This window comes from Psammomys obesus, unplaced genomic scaffold, assembly GCF_907164565.1.
Source record: "Psammomys obesus unplaced genomic scaffold, mPsaObe1.curated_primary_1811, whole genome shotgun sequence".
Lineage (NCBI taxonomy): Eukaryota > Metazoa > Chordata > Mammalia > Rodentia > Muridae > Psammomys > Psammomys obesus.
In genome coordinates this window covers 2,869,071-2,883,222 of record NW_026587216.1, presented here as the reverse complement: position 1 = coordinate 2,883,222, position 14,152 = coordinate 2,869,071, and the positions used below count along the sequence as shown (strand labels likewise).

The 14,152-nt window shown below is 43.1% G+C and overlaps 1 long non-coding RNA gene across 2 annotated transcripts; it reads right to left on the bottom strand.

Moving 5' to 3' along the window:
• Positions 1–6,534: 6,534 nt before the first annotated feature.
• Positions 6,535–13,509, bottom strand: LOC129673586 (uncharacterized). 2 transcript variants are annotated; one of them, XR_008719675.1, is made up of 4 exons: positions 13,425–13,509; positions 12,684–12,795; positions 9,027–9,174; positions 6,535–8,100 (listed from the first exon to the last, which is right to left on the bottom strand). It is a non-coding gene; the product is annotated as an uncharacterized LOC129673586 (long non-coding RNA). The 2 variants fall into 2 exon arrangements; XR_008719674.1 differs by lacking the exon at positions 13,425–13,509 and having other exon boundaries at positions 12,684–13,412.
• Between the last annotated feature and the right edge of the window lie 643 nt (positions 13,510–14,152).

Genomic DNA, 14,152 nt, shown 5'->3' with positions numbered 1-14,152 from the left:
GCCATCTGCGGCTGGCCATGGGGTTTTCCCTTAAGTTTGGTTAATATACCCAGTGAGACTCCACTAGAAAAAATAATTTTTTTTTCTGGGAAAATAGGTGTCAATTGTAGAGAGCTTCTTGGTTAGGAGTGGGGCCCTCTGTCCACTGTCCTCTCTCTGTGCTGGGACCCTGAGTAACTTGAAATCTAGCCAGTCCCTATGCACGCTGCCACAGTCTCTGAACTCATGTGTGCATCTATCCTGTTGTCTGTGAGAACTGTTTTCCTTGGTGTCCTCCATCACCTCTGGCTCTTACCATCTTCCTGCCACTTCTGCTGCATAGCTCTCTGAGCCTGAACAAAGGGGTCTGATGAAGTTTAGAAATGAGCGCACCAAAATCTCTCAGGCTGTGCACATTGTCCTGTTCTGGACCTCTGTGTTAGTTCCCACTACTGCAAAAGGCAGCGTCTCTGATGGGGTCTGAGCAAGGCGCTGAGCTAAGCAATCACATTTCCAGAGAAGGGTTTTGACTCCTCCAAGCTCATACTCATGCGCTCACTCTTCAACTCCCTCTTCCCCATCCCTCTCTCTCAATGGATATGAAAAATGTCATATGGGGATTGCATTCCTTTCTAAGCCACTCCCTGGGTCATTGAAAAAGTAAACAACTGACAAAGAGAACATTAACCTGGAGAGACGTTGACCTGGAGAGACATTATAGTCATCATCTTCAGGGTGACTTTGGGATACCTAAGAGTATCAATGCATTCAGAAGATATGTGGCTTTTCAAGCTCCAGGGAAGAGTCTGTGACTTTCTCCACTTCTCCTCCTTGACAGGTATGCTTCAAACAGAGAGGGCCTCATTAATTCCTGTCAGGTCCCGGTATTACTAAAATGTTCTCAGATTCTTACGTAAGTCATACACCAATGAACCTAGGAAGATGTCAAGGCTAATTCTGCAGAGATGCTGAACCCAATCAGACAAAGACAAGGTGTAAACAAGCTTTATTATAATTACTATTACTTTTTATTATTATTTTAAGCAAACGAGGCTAACCATGTTGGGTAAACTAAGCTTTTGAATCTTAGTCATAAACCTATGGGCTCTTCTCTAGTCCTTGTAGTATAGTATCAATGAGAGAGTAGGCTAGAATATAAACCTACAAATGAGTAGCTGTCTTATAATTAGTAAGCACTCACCTCTATATAAAATTGCATGCTGGGCTCTAATAGCCGCACTTTATACTCACCCAAAGCCTTTCATCCAAGAGGCTCAAAGCTCTTCTTACTTATACCAGCACTGATGTCTCCAAATTCTTGTGAGCCAGTACTAGGATATCCACCCACAGGGCATCTTGACTACTGCTGAAGCCAAAGCCCGTCTGTCTCCCTTCTGAGGAGTCGTGGGTGGTGTCCCTCCCCCACATTACTGCCCCAGCTCCAGACAGACCAACAAAGGAACTTCTGGTGAAGCCACGTAGTAAGTAATGGGATGGAATGGAAGCTCAGCCATTGGAGTTGGGTTTGACTACAGATCCTGGCTCTGGTGTTAGTAAATTATCTGGCCTCTCTGAGCTTTGGTTTGCTCATCAAAGACTACAAATGTAAGATACTACATCTGTTTAGCTGTCAATGTCAGCTTAGGGGGCACCATTTTGATCCTTCCTATTGCCAGCTTCCTTGACTCTTTATGCCAAGTGATGGCATATCTGGTTAATACTGAGTTGAGGGTTTACAGGGGCTGCTGCCATGGGAAGCATCTATAGCAGTGCACATCACTGAAGCTATCTCATTTCGGGAGATGTCTGTATTACCCAAGACAACTTAGATTATCTTTTTTTTTTGAAACATTATGTCCACTGTTGTCTCAAGTAAAGGTTACAGTATGAAACATTTTAAGAGCCAGGTATGGTGGTCCATGCCTGTAGCCCTGGCACTTGAAAAGTAGAGGCAGGAAGATCAGGAGTTCGGTGTCATTCTTGGATACATAGCAAGTTCAAGGCCAGCCTGGGCTACATGAAAGTGCCTTAAACACCAAAATAATAGTAACAATAACAACAACAATAATACATTCTTAAGCAAAATTATATTTCTCTTACAAATACACATGGATTGATTCTCCAGCTGCCCTCAAACTCTGCCTGTATAGAGTGCTTTATCTACTGCTATAGATGTTATCATTTTGTTAAATAACAAAGAAAAAGTTAGCTCACTGGTTAAGCACACTAGCTGCTTTTGCAAAGGACAAAGGTTCAGTTCCCAGTGTCCAGATGGTAGCTTACAACCTTTTATAATTCCAGTCCCCAGGGGCTCTGTTGCTCTTTTCTGACCTCCAATGATACCAGTCACGCATGCAGTGTACATACATATATGTGAGCAAAAACTCATACACATAAAATGAAAATGAATAAATCACCTCTGAAATAAAGAAACCTAAAGTTATTTGTTGCTATGATCTGTTGAAAAGCTTTTGCCTGTTGAAAGCTCTTGTCTATGCCAGAGTGTATTCATCATTCTTCACAGATTTGTTTGATTTTTCTTTTGAAAGCAAATGTTTTATCCCTTTCAACTATTTAAAAACAAAATAATATACTTCTGTTAAATATATTTTACTAAATTCTTCCATAACTACCAAAAATCCAGCCAAAATACTCATCAATTGCAACCTATAAAGTCCTAAAGAGTCCCCTATTTTCCCTATTTGAGAACAATTTTAAATGTATGGCTTTATTTGGTGTCAATAACAGCAGCATCACATCAACTCAGAACTTATTGAAGAAGTTCTTGCAGAGTTCTCAACAGCCTTGGTCAATTCAGACCATGCTAATGACCAAGAAATAAGAACAGAGACTAGACATGGGAAGCTTCTAAGTAGGAAAATAACATAGATGAAAATGTTAAACATTTATGTTGAATGTTGGAAATCTTATTGGTAACAGAGTTTTCTTTCAGGCCTAAGTTTCTCTTGTCCACAGTGCTGAAAAGGATTTCACTTTAATTTCTCCCATTGCCAGCAAGTCAGAAACCGGAAGTCTTAGAGCTATCAGCCTGCAAAGCCATGAAACCAAGTGCTTTCAGAGTGTCAACTATTTGACTTGAGCACATGTTGAGAGATGGAAAAGTCGGTCATCATCCTGGCCTGCCCTGCCCTGCAGTTCACCGTTTGGTTCTAAATAGAAAAGGAGATAACTAGAGAGCAAATAGGGTGCTTTCAAGTCATAATCTTGAAAGATGTTCAGAGAAGCAAGAACCAGCACAGAACACAGGCACAAGATGTCACTAGGCTTGACTGTTTGAAATTATTATAGAGGAGAACAGTCTCTGTGTATTTAAAGAGTGAAAACTGATACCTTGATATTGTTGTGGGAAACCTTTCTATTTGAATCAAAGATGAATTTTGGACCACTTGTGTTTTATTTTCCAAGGTTACCAAGGTGATTAGGACTGGGGAACATATTAGGGCCAATTTTTTCTCTCTCAGAAATATATGTCCATTTCCTTGTTCAAGTCAGGCAATGCTACCAGCGTCTGCTGATGGTTACATTAAAACCTAAACAGGCGGTAAATTTAGCGCTGGGATGTGAGTGGGGCTTAGAGGCAAAGCCTTTGAGAGGCATCAGATGGCTTGGGAGATGATTGAAAGTAAAGAGCCTTGCTCAGAAGAGAAGACAGATGGCAGCCTGAGAAACCTTTGGGTATCCAAAGTATAACGATGGCTTCTTTGCACAGGCCTGAAAGACTGACTGAAGAGAACTTAAGGTAGAGAAGGAGACACTGACAGAGAAAGCCTTTGGGACTTCTTGAGTGCAATTTGCATTTTTAAAAGTTTTCTTTTTCCATGATACTCTTGATTGGTTTGGGTTTTTTCAAGAGAGGGTTTCTCTGTGTAGCCCTGGCTGTCCCAGAACTCAGTCTGTAGACCAGGCTGGCTTTGACTTCAGAGATCTGCCTGCCTCTGCTTCCCAAACGCTGGACTTAGTGGAAACAAACCAAACGTGATAATTAATCTTCACTGGCAGCTTGACTGAACTTAGAATTGCCTTAGGGCTGGAGATATAGTCCCGTTGGTACAGTATTCTCCTGGCATGCATAGAGCCCAGGTTGAAAGCCCAGCTCCACAGAAAGTGGTAGAGTGGCATGTGCCTGTAATACCAGCATTTGGGAGGTAGGGGCAGGAGGATCAGACATTCAAGATCACCTTTGGCTTTTAGGATTCTGATAGGGTCTATCTGTGGGTGTGTCGGTGAAGTTCTTTCCAAAGAGAATTAACCATGACCAAGACCAAGCTGACTCTGAGTAGTAGCATCTCATGGGCCTGTATGGAACAAAAAAAAAAAAGAAGAAAAGAAAGAAAGGGGAGAGGGTAACAGAAACATTTCCCTGGGATTCTCTGTTTCTTGGCCCACCTTTCTGTGAACTGCTCTGCTCTGCCACACCCTTTCAGCTATGACTGACAGACATCTCTGAAACCATGAGCCAAATTCATTCTTCCCCCTTTAAGTTGTTTGTCTTGGGCATTCTGTTGCAGCCACAGGAAAATTAACCAATATAACACAGAACCTAACCGAGTTACATTAGCGAGAAGCCTAAGTGATAGAGGCCGAAAGGTAGTAACCCCAATGAGAGCTGGCTGTGGTAGCAGGGAGCAGGGCATTAGCAAAAAGTGACCTCTGCAAATTGGGTGTGGGAACTCTGCACTAATTCAACAAGAGAAGATGCAAAATAAGTGTGGAAATGGAGAATGGTACATTTGCTTTCAGAGCGAAAGCAAAAAATAAACAAAGCAAATCCCGGGATCAGGGCCAAAGCTGCCTCATCCAGAGCTAAAAGAACCCGGGTGGAACTAACTAGAGATAACAGCTCAGTCTGGTCTCCAAGACTAGGGTTACAGTCCGTGGCTTTTTCCAGTCCCCCGTCGACCATAAATATAAAACAATGGACAACCACTAATGGCAATCTTTCCCTTAAGTAAAATACAAGCAGTAAAACAACAAACCTCCTAAAAATAAACTAATGATAAATGTTCCAGGCAAATGGTTCTTTGCAAGTATGTCCTAGATCAAAGATCACAAGGAATTTTTTTTTTTAATTGTTGCTTGGTCTGTAGACAGGAAGGCTACAGTCAGGGTTTCCTAGCCACACATTCCTACTTGCTAATCAAAGATAGATGTAATCTATTAATAGGGAATGAGGATAGTTAGGATAGTTGATTTATAGGAGCTTTTAAGTAAACATGCCAATTTAAATGTCCCATTGAAACGTTAAAAAAAAAAGTTACATGTGACATTAAAAGTGGTGTGAACATTAGGAAGACACTTGCCCAAGCAGAACTCCTGTTCTGGGAAATGTCACCTAACTTAATGCTATAATAGCAAAAATTATAATCTGAGTATTTAGCCAGAGTCATTTTAGAGGAGAGAATTCGCCCTCACCAGATTGTCCCGTGGGCAAGCCTGTGATGATTTTTGTTGACTGCTGCTTGATTAACACGGAAGGACCAAGATCTCGGTAGGTGCGGCCACCTGTGGGCTGAAGGTTCCGGGTTCTGTTAGAAAGCAAACTGAGCAGTCCATGAAGAGCAAGCCAGTCAGCAGTACTCCTCCATGGGTCTCTGCATCAGCTCCTGCTTCCAAGTTCGAGTTGCTTGAGTTCCTGCCCTGACTTTCCTCAGTGATAAAGAAGCATAAGCTGAAATAAACCCTTTCCTCCTCAAGTTGCTTCTGGCCATGGCATTTTATCACAGCAATAGTCACCCTAACTAAGGTAAACGTGTATCTTATTTGACTTAATCATTTGAAGAACTCTACGAGATGGATTACATTATCTCCATTTTCACTGAAGCTCAGGGATATAAAATGATGGGCCTAAATTCACATGGTGAAAAGGCTTTCATTTCATCTCTCAGAGCACCTCTCTCTTTCAGCTACCCTTTGAGGATACGATCTTAAATAGACGCATTTACACAGCTTGTGTACACACACACACACACACACACACACACACACCACAAACCCACTGCCACTATGTGCTGCCATTGAGCCTGGGGTAGAAATCTGCAGTCCTGGCCATGTCACCCAAGTCACACTAGAATCCTTCATGGCATCTCTCAGGTGGAGCTGAAGAGAGAAAGCTCCTTCTACCATGCCATCTGGTGAACGGGGGCTGGGCAGCAGGACCTTTGAAGCCCCTACTGCATACGGCTTCAGCCTCTTGGGAGATCATGATTTAAGAACAACAAGCCCATTCAAGAGAAACAACCGGAGAAAAGAGATATGAGGTCCCCATGACATCAAAGGCCATGGTTCCATTTGGTGGAGGGCTGGGAGATGTCCTACATCCAGCCCACCAAGAAGAGTGCCGACAAGATGATTAGGCATCCATTTTCTTTACGTAAGAAGAAAGCCAACCAGAATAGGCTGGAATTTGCTGGAATTTCACTTAGTTCACAGTGATACAACTTGGATAATTCAACAACATTCAAGAGCAGAATTACTATTTCTCCATTTTGGATGCTATTCAACTACATACATTCGAATTAAAACTGAACGAGATAATTACACAGAACAACGTGCTTTATTGTTATATTGTCACACAAGTATGTAATAGACTTCGGTCATATCCTTTCATTATCCTCACTTGCTTCACGGGCATTTTCTTTTTGATCCTCTCTTCTCTAAAAGTCTCCTGTCATCAAACTCCGGGGGGGGGGGGGGGAATCAGATAAGATTTTGCTATGCTGCCCCAGCTGGCCTAGAATTTGCAATCCTCCTGCCTCAGAATCCCAATGGTAGTAGTATTCCGGGTTTGAAACACCATGTCCAGCTGTAGATGTCAAGTCTTAACTCAGATTTCTCCACAACTTCTCCATCCTTTTCCTAAATTTAGACTCCCAGACAATCCATAAGCTAATAAATAGGCCAAGCCCTCCTTTGTCGCCTTTGTCAATTTCAAAAGTAAGAATGCTTCCACCGTGGCCAACATCAGACTTCTATTACGACAGCAACGTCCTAAGAAGAAATATATGTAGATATGAATTATCTGAAATGGAGAAAAGAGTAAAAATCACGAGGAATCCGTGAAGTTTCGGGATTTGTTGCCTTTGTGCCTAACATAATTTTTGCTCGCGTTTTTTGTTTTGGTTTTTTTTTGGAAGTTGTAATAAATGCATTATTTAGCAGCTGCGTTGAAGCACCCTCCTCTGAAAGTCGACCCCCTAACCTACTTCGTAACCTGGCCGCTCTGTGCAATGGTCCCTTTAAAAGCCTTCCCTTGAAGAATGTTTAATCAGCTGAGCAGAGGCTCCTGGGCCCTGCAGGAGCGGGGGAGGATGTTAGCAGCTCACAGCCACAGGCTCCCAGGAGCCCAGCATCGTCCTGTGAAACCGCGCAGGGTGGGGCCCGGGCTTCTCCCAGGAGAGGAAGTGGCTGCAGGAAAACCACGTGTGGCATTCCCATAGCAGCTGATGGAAGGCTGTGGCTCCCGGGGGAAGGGGAGGCACAGGAGACCACGCCCCGGAAACCTGCAGTTTCCACTGGTGGGAAGGACCCGCAGTTTGTTCTGTGAGGCCTGAAGCATTAGGGACGGTACATAGAGCAGTATTCACGGTTGATTCTCTCACCCAAATCTTCGTTTCTTTTCAATGGTGTTTGGAAAACCTGCTTCAAGAATTATTCCAAGTATTTTTTTGTCAAGGCTCTCATCTGTCCTCAAAAATAGCCCGGAAGAGGAAACAGGCTGTTTGTCCCGGAGAGGAGGGTGGACGTGGCCAGGAAAGCTCTCCATTGCACCTAGTTGAAAGCCACGAGTGAGACAGAAGCCAGCCAGTGCTGCTGTCTGCAGCTTCCGGCTTGTCCTGTACTGGGGAGTGGGGTAGCTGAAATCCACTGTTGTGTGAGGAAGAGGAGGAAGAAGCAGACTGTGGATAGTGTGGAAGGGCCTGTAGGACTGAAACTGAAGAACAGCAGGGAAATCAGCTCTGATTCATAGCAAATCCTGTTTAATGTGCATTCTCGCAGGGGGTGGCTGAGCTGGACCTTTCAGCCATACATCCGAAGTTGATGAAAACCCTGACATTTCTCATAATTGGACCTCATTAATAAATTCCTCAGGGTTCCAGGAGGCTGTGAAGAGGTAAAACAAGGGGTTAGAGAAATGAGAGCAACAGGAGATTGCAAGATCCCAAGTGGGGAGTTAATCCCACTCAATGAGACGGGACTGAAGCTATGTTCACAACAACCTGCTCACCCAGCCTTCTTCCCTCTTCAGCGGAGCAGGCTTTCCGTTATTCACTGCTCCCTTAACATTTAAACACCATTGACTTGTCAAGGGATGGCCCAGAGAGTTGGTAAAAGGCTATTTCTCACAATGTCTAGAGAAGACAAGGGTTTGATTTGATGGGCTGGGTAGAAAAGACGCTCTCAACTTCTGCAGGCCAACGTTATCAGCTGTGCAACATAGGTATATAAGACCCTTGTCAGGCTAGTTAGAGCAAAAAGGGAGAGGAGGATTCACTTTCTCTGTCTGAGCTATCTATCCTACGTGCTATCTTCTGCCCCCAGAAAATGCTCTTCTTTCTCTCTTCCCTCAGGGTTGGACTGACAATTCCCCAGTTTATGTATGGTAGACCATGTAAAGTTGTAGCTTCCAGAATTGCTATGTAATTACAATTACATAGTAAACCTGCTTCGATAGGTCCCTGCATATCACATTCTGAGGTTTCAAATATCTAATATTTGATAATAAAATCCCAAACTTTAACTGGAGATACCGATTTAACTTGCTAATGTTCCAGATCATTTGTGATTAACAAATGGAGGTCATCTTTAGTAGCAAGCTTGCTCAGTTTGTATTGTATCATTTCTTTTTCCCCAATAGAAGTGAGCCTGACTGCAAAATGCCCAAGGCTCAGATTTCTAGGAACAAGAAGCAAGTCACTAAGAGACACCCAGGCAGAGGAGCTGAACTCTGAACAAGAAAGGCCAAGACCGAAATGCAGGACTTGCCAGGACTCTAAATGGCTCATTCTCATGGTATCTATATTACTTACATGTGAAGGCTTTTCTGGGCATTTCAGAGGGAATGGTCATCTAGCAAAACTGTGGCAAGGGAGCGGCACTGTCGTTCAGTTTCCTCTTCCAATAATCACCAGCTTCTAGCCAATAGGGATCCCAAAGTCACTAGTTCTCAGCACGACTCTACATCAAAGAAAGAGTGTCATCTATCAGATGTGATTTTTTTTCCCTTGGTCCTGGTTAAAGTTAAACTGCAAAGTAGAGATGGAGGAAGAAGGAATGGAAGGTCCACTTGTAACTGATTATGGGCACCACGTCAGTGGCCATCCTAGACTTGCAGCTTCCCCCTCACTAAATCCACTTGCCCATGCCACATTCAGATGCCACACTGCTGAGGATAATGATAAAGAGGCTGCTGTTTACTGCTGGTGAAAGTCTCAGTAGGTACAACTGGTACAAGTATGTTTGGCAGTGTCTGGAAACGTTAGAAAGGTGCATACATTTGTGTAGAGGGCTTTTAATCTAGCGACATGACTCCTCTGATCACATCCAAAGACCTTCTAGGTCTGTGTGACCAAGCTGGAACACAGACATACCCTTAGTACACACCTTTAATCCAATGAAGGTAAAGATAGTTTGAAGAAAGTTAGAAGTTAGGAAGTTAGTTAGAAGGAAGTTAGTTGGAAGGAAGTTAGTAGAAGGAAGCACCCATGTTTGAAAGTGATGTCTAATTGAGAAGCAGACAAAGTGATTAATAAGAGAAAGATTTGATAAAATAGGTTCTGTGAAACTCTCATAAGAGCAGGGAGGAAAGAGAGGTAACTTAAGAGAGAGCAGGACAGGGAGGGGAAGCAGCTTTACCGGGACAGTTGTATAAAGACAGGTTGTAGAGAGAGAACAAGATAGAATCAGATAAAAACAGAGAATGAGAAGGAGCCAAAAAAATTAAAACATATTGTTAAAGTTAGTATGAGGCCAAGCAGAGCAATTCAGTCAGAAGCTGAAAGAAGCTAGTTTGAATCAGTCAGCTTGAAGAGGAGTTTGAGCGAGAAGAGCTGAGTTGATCCGGCCAGCAAAAGTTCAGAAAGAAATAAATAGGGTGAACTTATTCAGCAACAAGTCTCAGAGGCTGAAAGTTTTCTAGGCATAGATTAGCTTCTAGGCTAGAAGCTTCCAGGACTAGGCCTCAGTTAGCAGATGGAGGCAGTAAGCCTCCAAGATGACCATTACATCAGGTGAATATAATACTGTTACAATTCAATCCAGAAAGTCCACTGTTAGAAATATCTCCATACATGTAAGAGTACACAAAGATATATGCACACAAAGATGAACATAAATACTTTTGCAATTATAATACAAAAGTGGGTTATATATAAGGGAATGAAGAAGAAAATGAGGAACAAGACCGAAAAATTTTGGGCAGAGGATAGACCTATCTCAAGTCTCAGAAGTGGGGTTCAGTCCAATGTTAACCATTTCATGGAAGTGGAAAGGCCTGAGCACACATCTGATTTACACATGCATACATACATACATAATACATACATACTATTATATTGACTTTTAAAACTTGGGTGGTACTAAAGGAACTGGTAAAGATGTGGCTGAAGTCTAAGGCAGGCTTTTACTTTTTATTCTTAAATAGCTTGCTTATCTTGATTTTGTTTTACCACGTATATTTTTAAGACACTCATTTAAAAACTCAATAAGCCAACAAGCTCTTACCAAGCATGCTGATTTTTCCTCTTTTTATTATGCCCAAGAGCATAGTTTTTCCACCATGACAAACAGGTTTATCCAAGTAGTGCTGATAAAGCAGTCTTAAGTCAAGAGAAACCCTCAGTAAATGGTGAGGTTGTACATCTTAATGATTGATGACTCCTAAGTTTTATCTACAGAAGCCTCTTTCTGGGTGGTGCGTTCAGAAACTGTCAGAAAGAGAAGGGTTGCTGGGCAATAAAATGAGGGATTTGGAGTAAGGACCACATGGTAAAATAAAAAAGAGGGAGAAAAAGGAGGTTGCCATGGGACAGGATGGATCACGAGCATGTGGGCAAGAGAATTTTGTCCTAAGGACAGACAGCTATAGCAGAAACAGCCCTAGTGGGACTAATTTGCAAGTAATATTGGGGCACGTGGCTAGGAAATAGCAAAATGGCATAGAGAGTTAACATTGGCCCAGCTCTAGTGCTTTGAAGCTTATTAATAAATCTAAGAGATCTCTGTCTCGTTTATTTGGGGATAGACAGGAGAGAAAAACCCCATTCTCTTTGAATTTATTTCTTCAACACACCTGCTGGGTTGACATGAACTGGCCCAACTCATTCTACACCAACCTTGGGAAAGAGAAAAGGACACTTCAAAATACCCATCCTGTTAGGTGTGGTGGTGCAGGCATACCCCTATGAGTTCAAGACCAGTATGGTCTACCTAGTGAGTTTCAAGACAGACAAGGCTCCATAGACAGACCCCGTATCAAAAACAAAAAAGCAAAAACCCCAAAATCTCATCCTAGAATATGATTTCAGCCATGGGACATTCTGAAAGTTGCTAACCATGGAAGACTTTTAGTCTCCAGAAACTACACTGTGTGACACTGTGATGTTGAGGCTACATCATCTGCTCAAACGCATACAACTCAACCACAACAGTGACCCCTAATGTGACCCATGGTGTCTTGGTGTTAGTGGTCTGGATATTAGTGGTGTGTCAGTGTAAGACCACCAGCTGAACCAGTACCAGCTGTAGCCCTCTGGTGGGAGACACTGATAATGGGGATGCTGTGCACGTGAGGAAGTGGAAAGTGTATAGCACCAATCTTCATCTTTATCTGAAAAAAAAAATGTTTTATGTGATAACAGATCCTACTTGGTGAACTTGTTGTATGCCAAGTTAGAAAGTTCCAGATCTAGGTAGCAACCTGGAATCTTGAGGAGGGAGGACCCAGCTGCCCCCGCATGTCTTGCCTACTATGTGAAGCCAGAACATTTTTCACCCTGAGCTGGCCTCTTGAAGGCTTGGCCAGCTTCCACCTGGAATTTTAGTCTCCAACCTTTGAAGATCAAGGCCTCTGAATTTAGCCATAAATTAGATGTGTGCTCAGGCCTTCCCTCTCCCTTGAATTGATTAACCTTGGCCTGAACTCTACTTCTGAGGCTTGACATAGGTCATCACCTGCCCAAGGTTTTGTGGTCTTTGTTCCTTGTCTCCTGCATTCCACTGTGACATCTCAGTGGGGCTCGTGTAACCACTTCACTGTTTTCTACCAGAAACCCAGGCTTAGTAAGGTTGGTGACGCAGGAGTATTGAGAAGACATAACAGACTCCTGCTCCCCATCAAGTTCTGTCCACGTGTCCCCTCTGCCTATCTTCCTCAGTCCCTCTCAAATGACAAATCCGCTTCCTCTATCCTCTTCCAAAGCAACACAAAAAGGTTAATTTACAAAAACAGAGGAAACCTCAGACAGATATTAGAGAGAACTAAAGAGTTCTGAGCAAGACATGCTTTCTGTCTCTCCTCTCTACCTGTATACGTGCTGCAGGCCTTCGTCTTTGCAGTTATGCGCTCAGCTTCTGCATAGTGGGAAGCAAGGAGCCAAAACACCCAAGTGCCCAGCTACTCAAAAAGATAAACCTCCGGGTATGGGAAAAACAAGCAAGCAAGCGAACAAACAAACAAAAACACCAACCTCCAATTCTGGAAAAGAGTATTAGATGGTCCATGTCCCAATGGTTTTAGGAAGCAGGACTTGAAGCTGTGGGTCACCCAATGAGAAGGTGGATGGCTTGATTCAGACACGCCTCAGTGTGATAAAGACAATGCATAAGCAATCATTGATCATTCTGAAATTCTATTTTGTATATTTTCAAAAGATGTGTTTAGTTTTGTCTTCCTTGAGCTAAAATAAACTCAGACCTTGGGATTAGACAAATAGGCCTTTAGTCTTCCTCCATTTCTTAATAACTAGGCAACATTGAGAAAGTCTTAACCTCTTGTTTATTTTCCCCATTTGTAAGACAGGGACAATCACCCTGGCTGGCAAGGTGGCTGGCAGTCTGGCCTGCTGTCATTCACATGAAGTTTCCAGGTCATAACAGGTTATCAGGAAACACTGGCTCTCTGCTTCCTCGTTGTGGGCCCTTAAGGCAATGAGAGTGACCTTTCCACACCACTCTCTGGCCGTGCTCTTCCCTTGCTTCATATCCTTCCATGGATTCCCCATAGCTCTCAGCGTACGACCTTATCTCAAGATAAAAAAAATAAAATAAAGTTCTTTGGTCCTTCCTCATTGGTGTGCCATGACAGCTGCACTGAACTATAGGAAACTACTTCCAGTTGGCAGCTCCAGCCATGTTCTCACCTTCCCTGTGTATTTTATCCCTATCCAGCCCCCAAAACTTGTCCCATCTCTCCCCACTCCAAGACTTACATGAGTGGCTGAAGTTAGACAACAAGCCAGGGCAAAACCCAGGAAATATTTCCAGCTTTCTGATATCCTCTGCAGTCAGTGCGGCTCAGCAATTCACTTTCGAAATGTGGGCCTTGGAATCATCATAAAAACTGTGACTAATGCTTACTGAAGGTCTGTCCTGTGCCCAGGTCTGGACCTGGCCTAATGTTTACTCTCTCCTGGTGACTTTATTCCCAGGGCATTTTCCTTATTGTGGACACCCTTCCCACCCACACGGCTGTACAGCAAGTCCCTTTCCTGTGCTCCTTCCTGGGCAAGACCCTTCTTCAGCATTCCTAGAAACCAGCCCAGCCAGACTAAACAGGTCTAAAAACCCTGAGTGGCAGCTTATCCCACTACTTGCTTCTAGAAGGCTCTGCCACCCCTGCCCCAAGATGTGACACAGACGAACATAACTATTCACCTAACGATCTTAGCTATTTTCTTACCAAGATCCTCAAATTGCTGCACATTTTACCCAGTTGCTCTCTTCCCAAATATTGTAAATCTATCTCTCCATTTCAAAAAGTTTCACCATCCTATAATACCTTGAGTTCGTCGCTCTTCTCAAAACCTGATACCCTTCCCTTCATTGTGAATCCTAAAGACATATGTAGCAGCAAATTGCATGGCTTTTTCATGTAGGTGAGTCCTGGAACCTCTGGCTAACATGTTCTTTCCAATGTCTTATCATATGACCTGTTGTC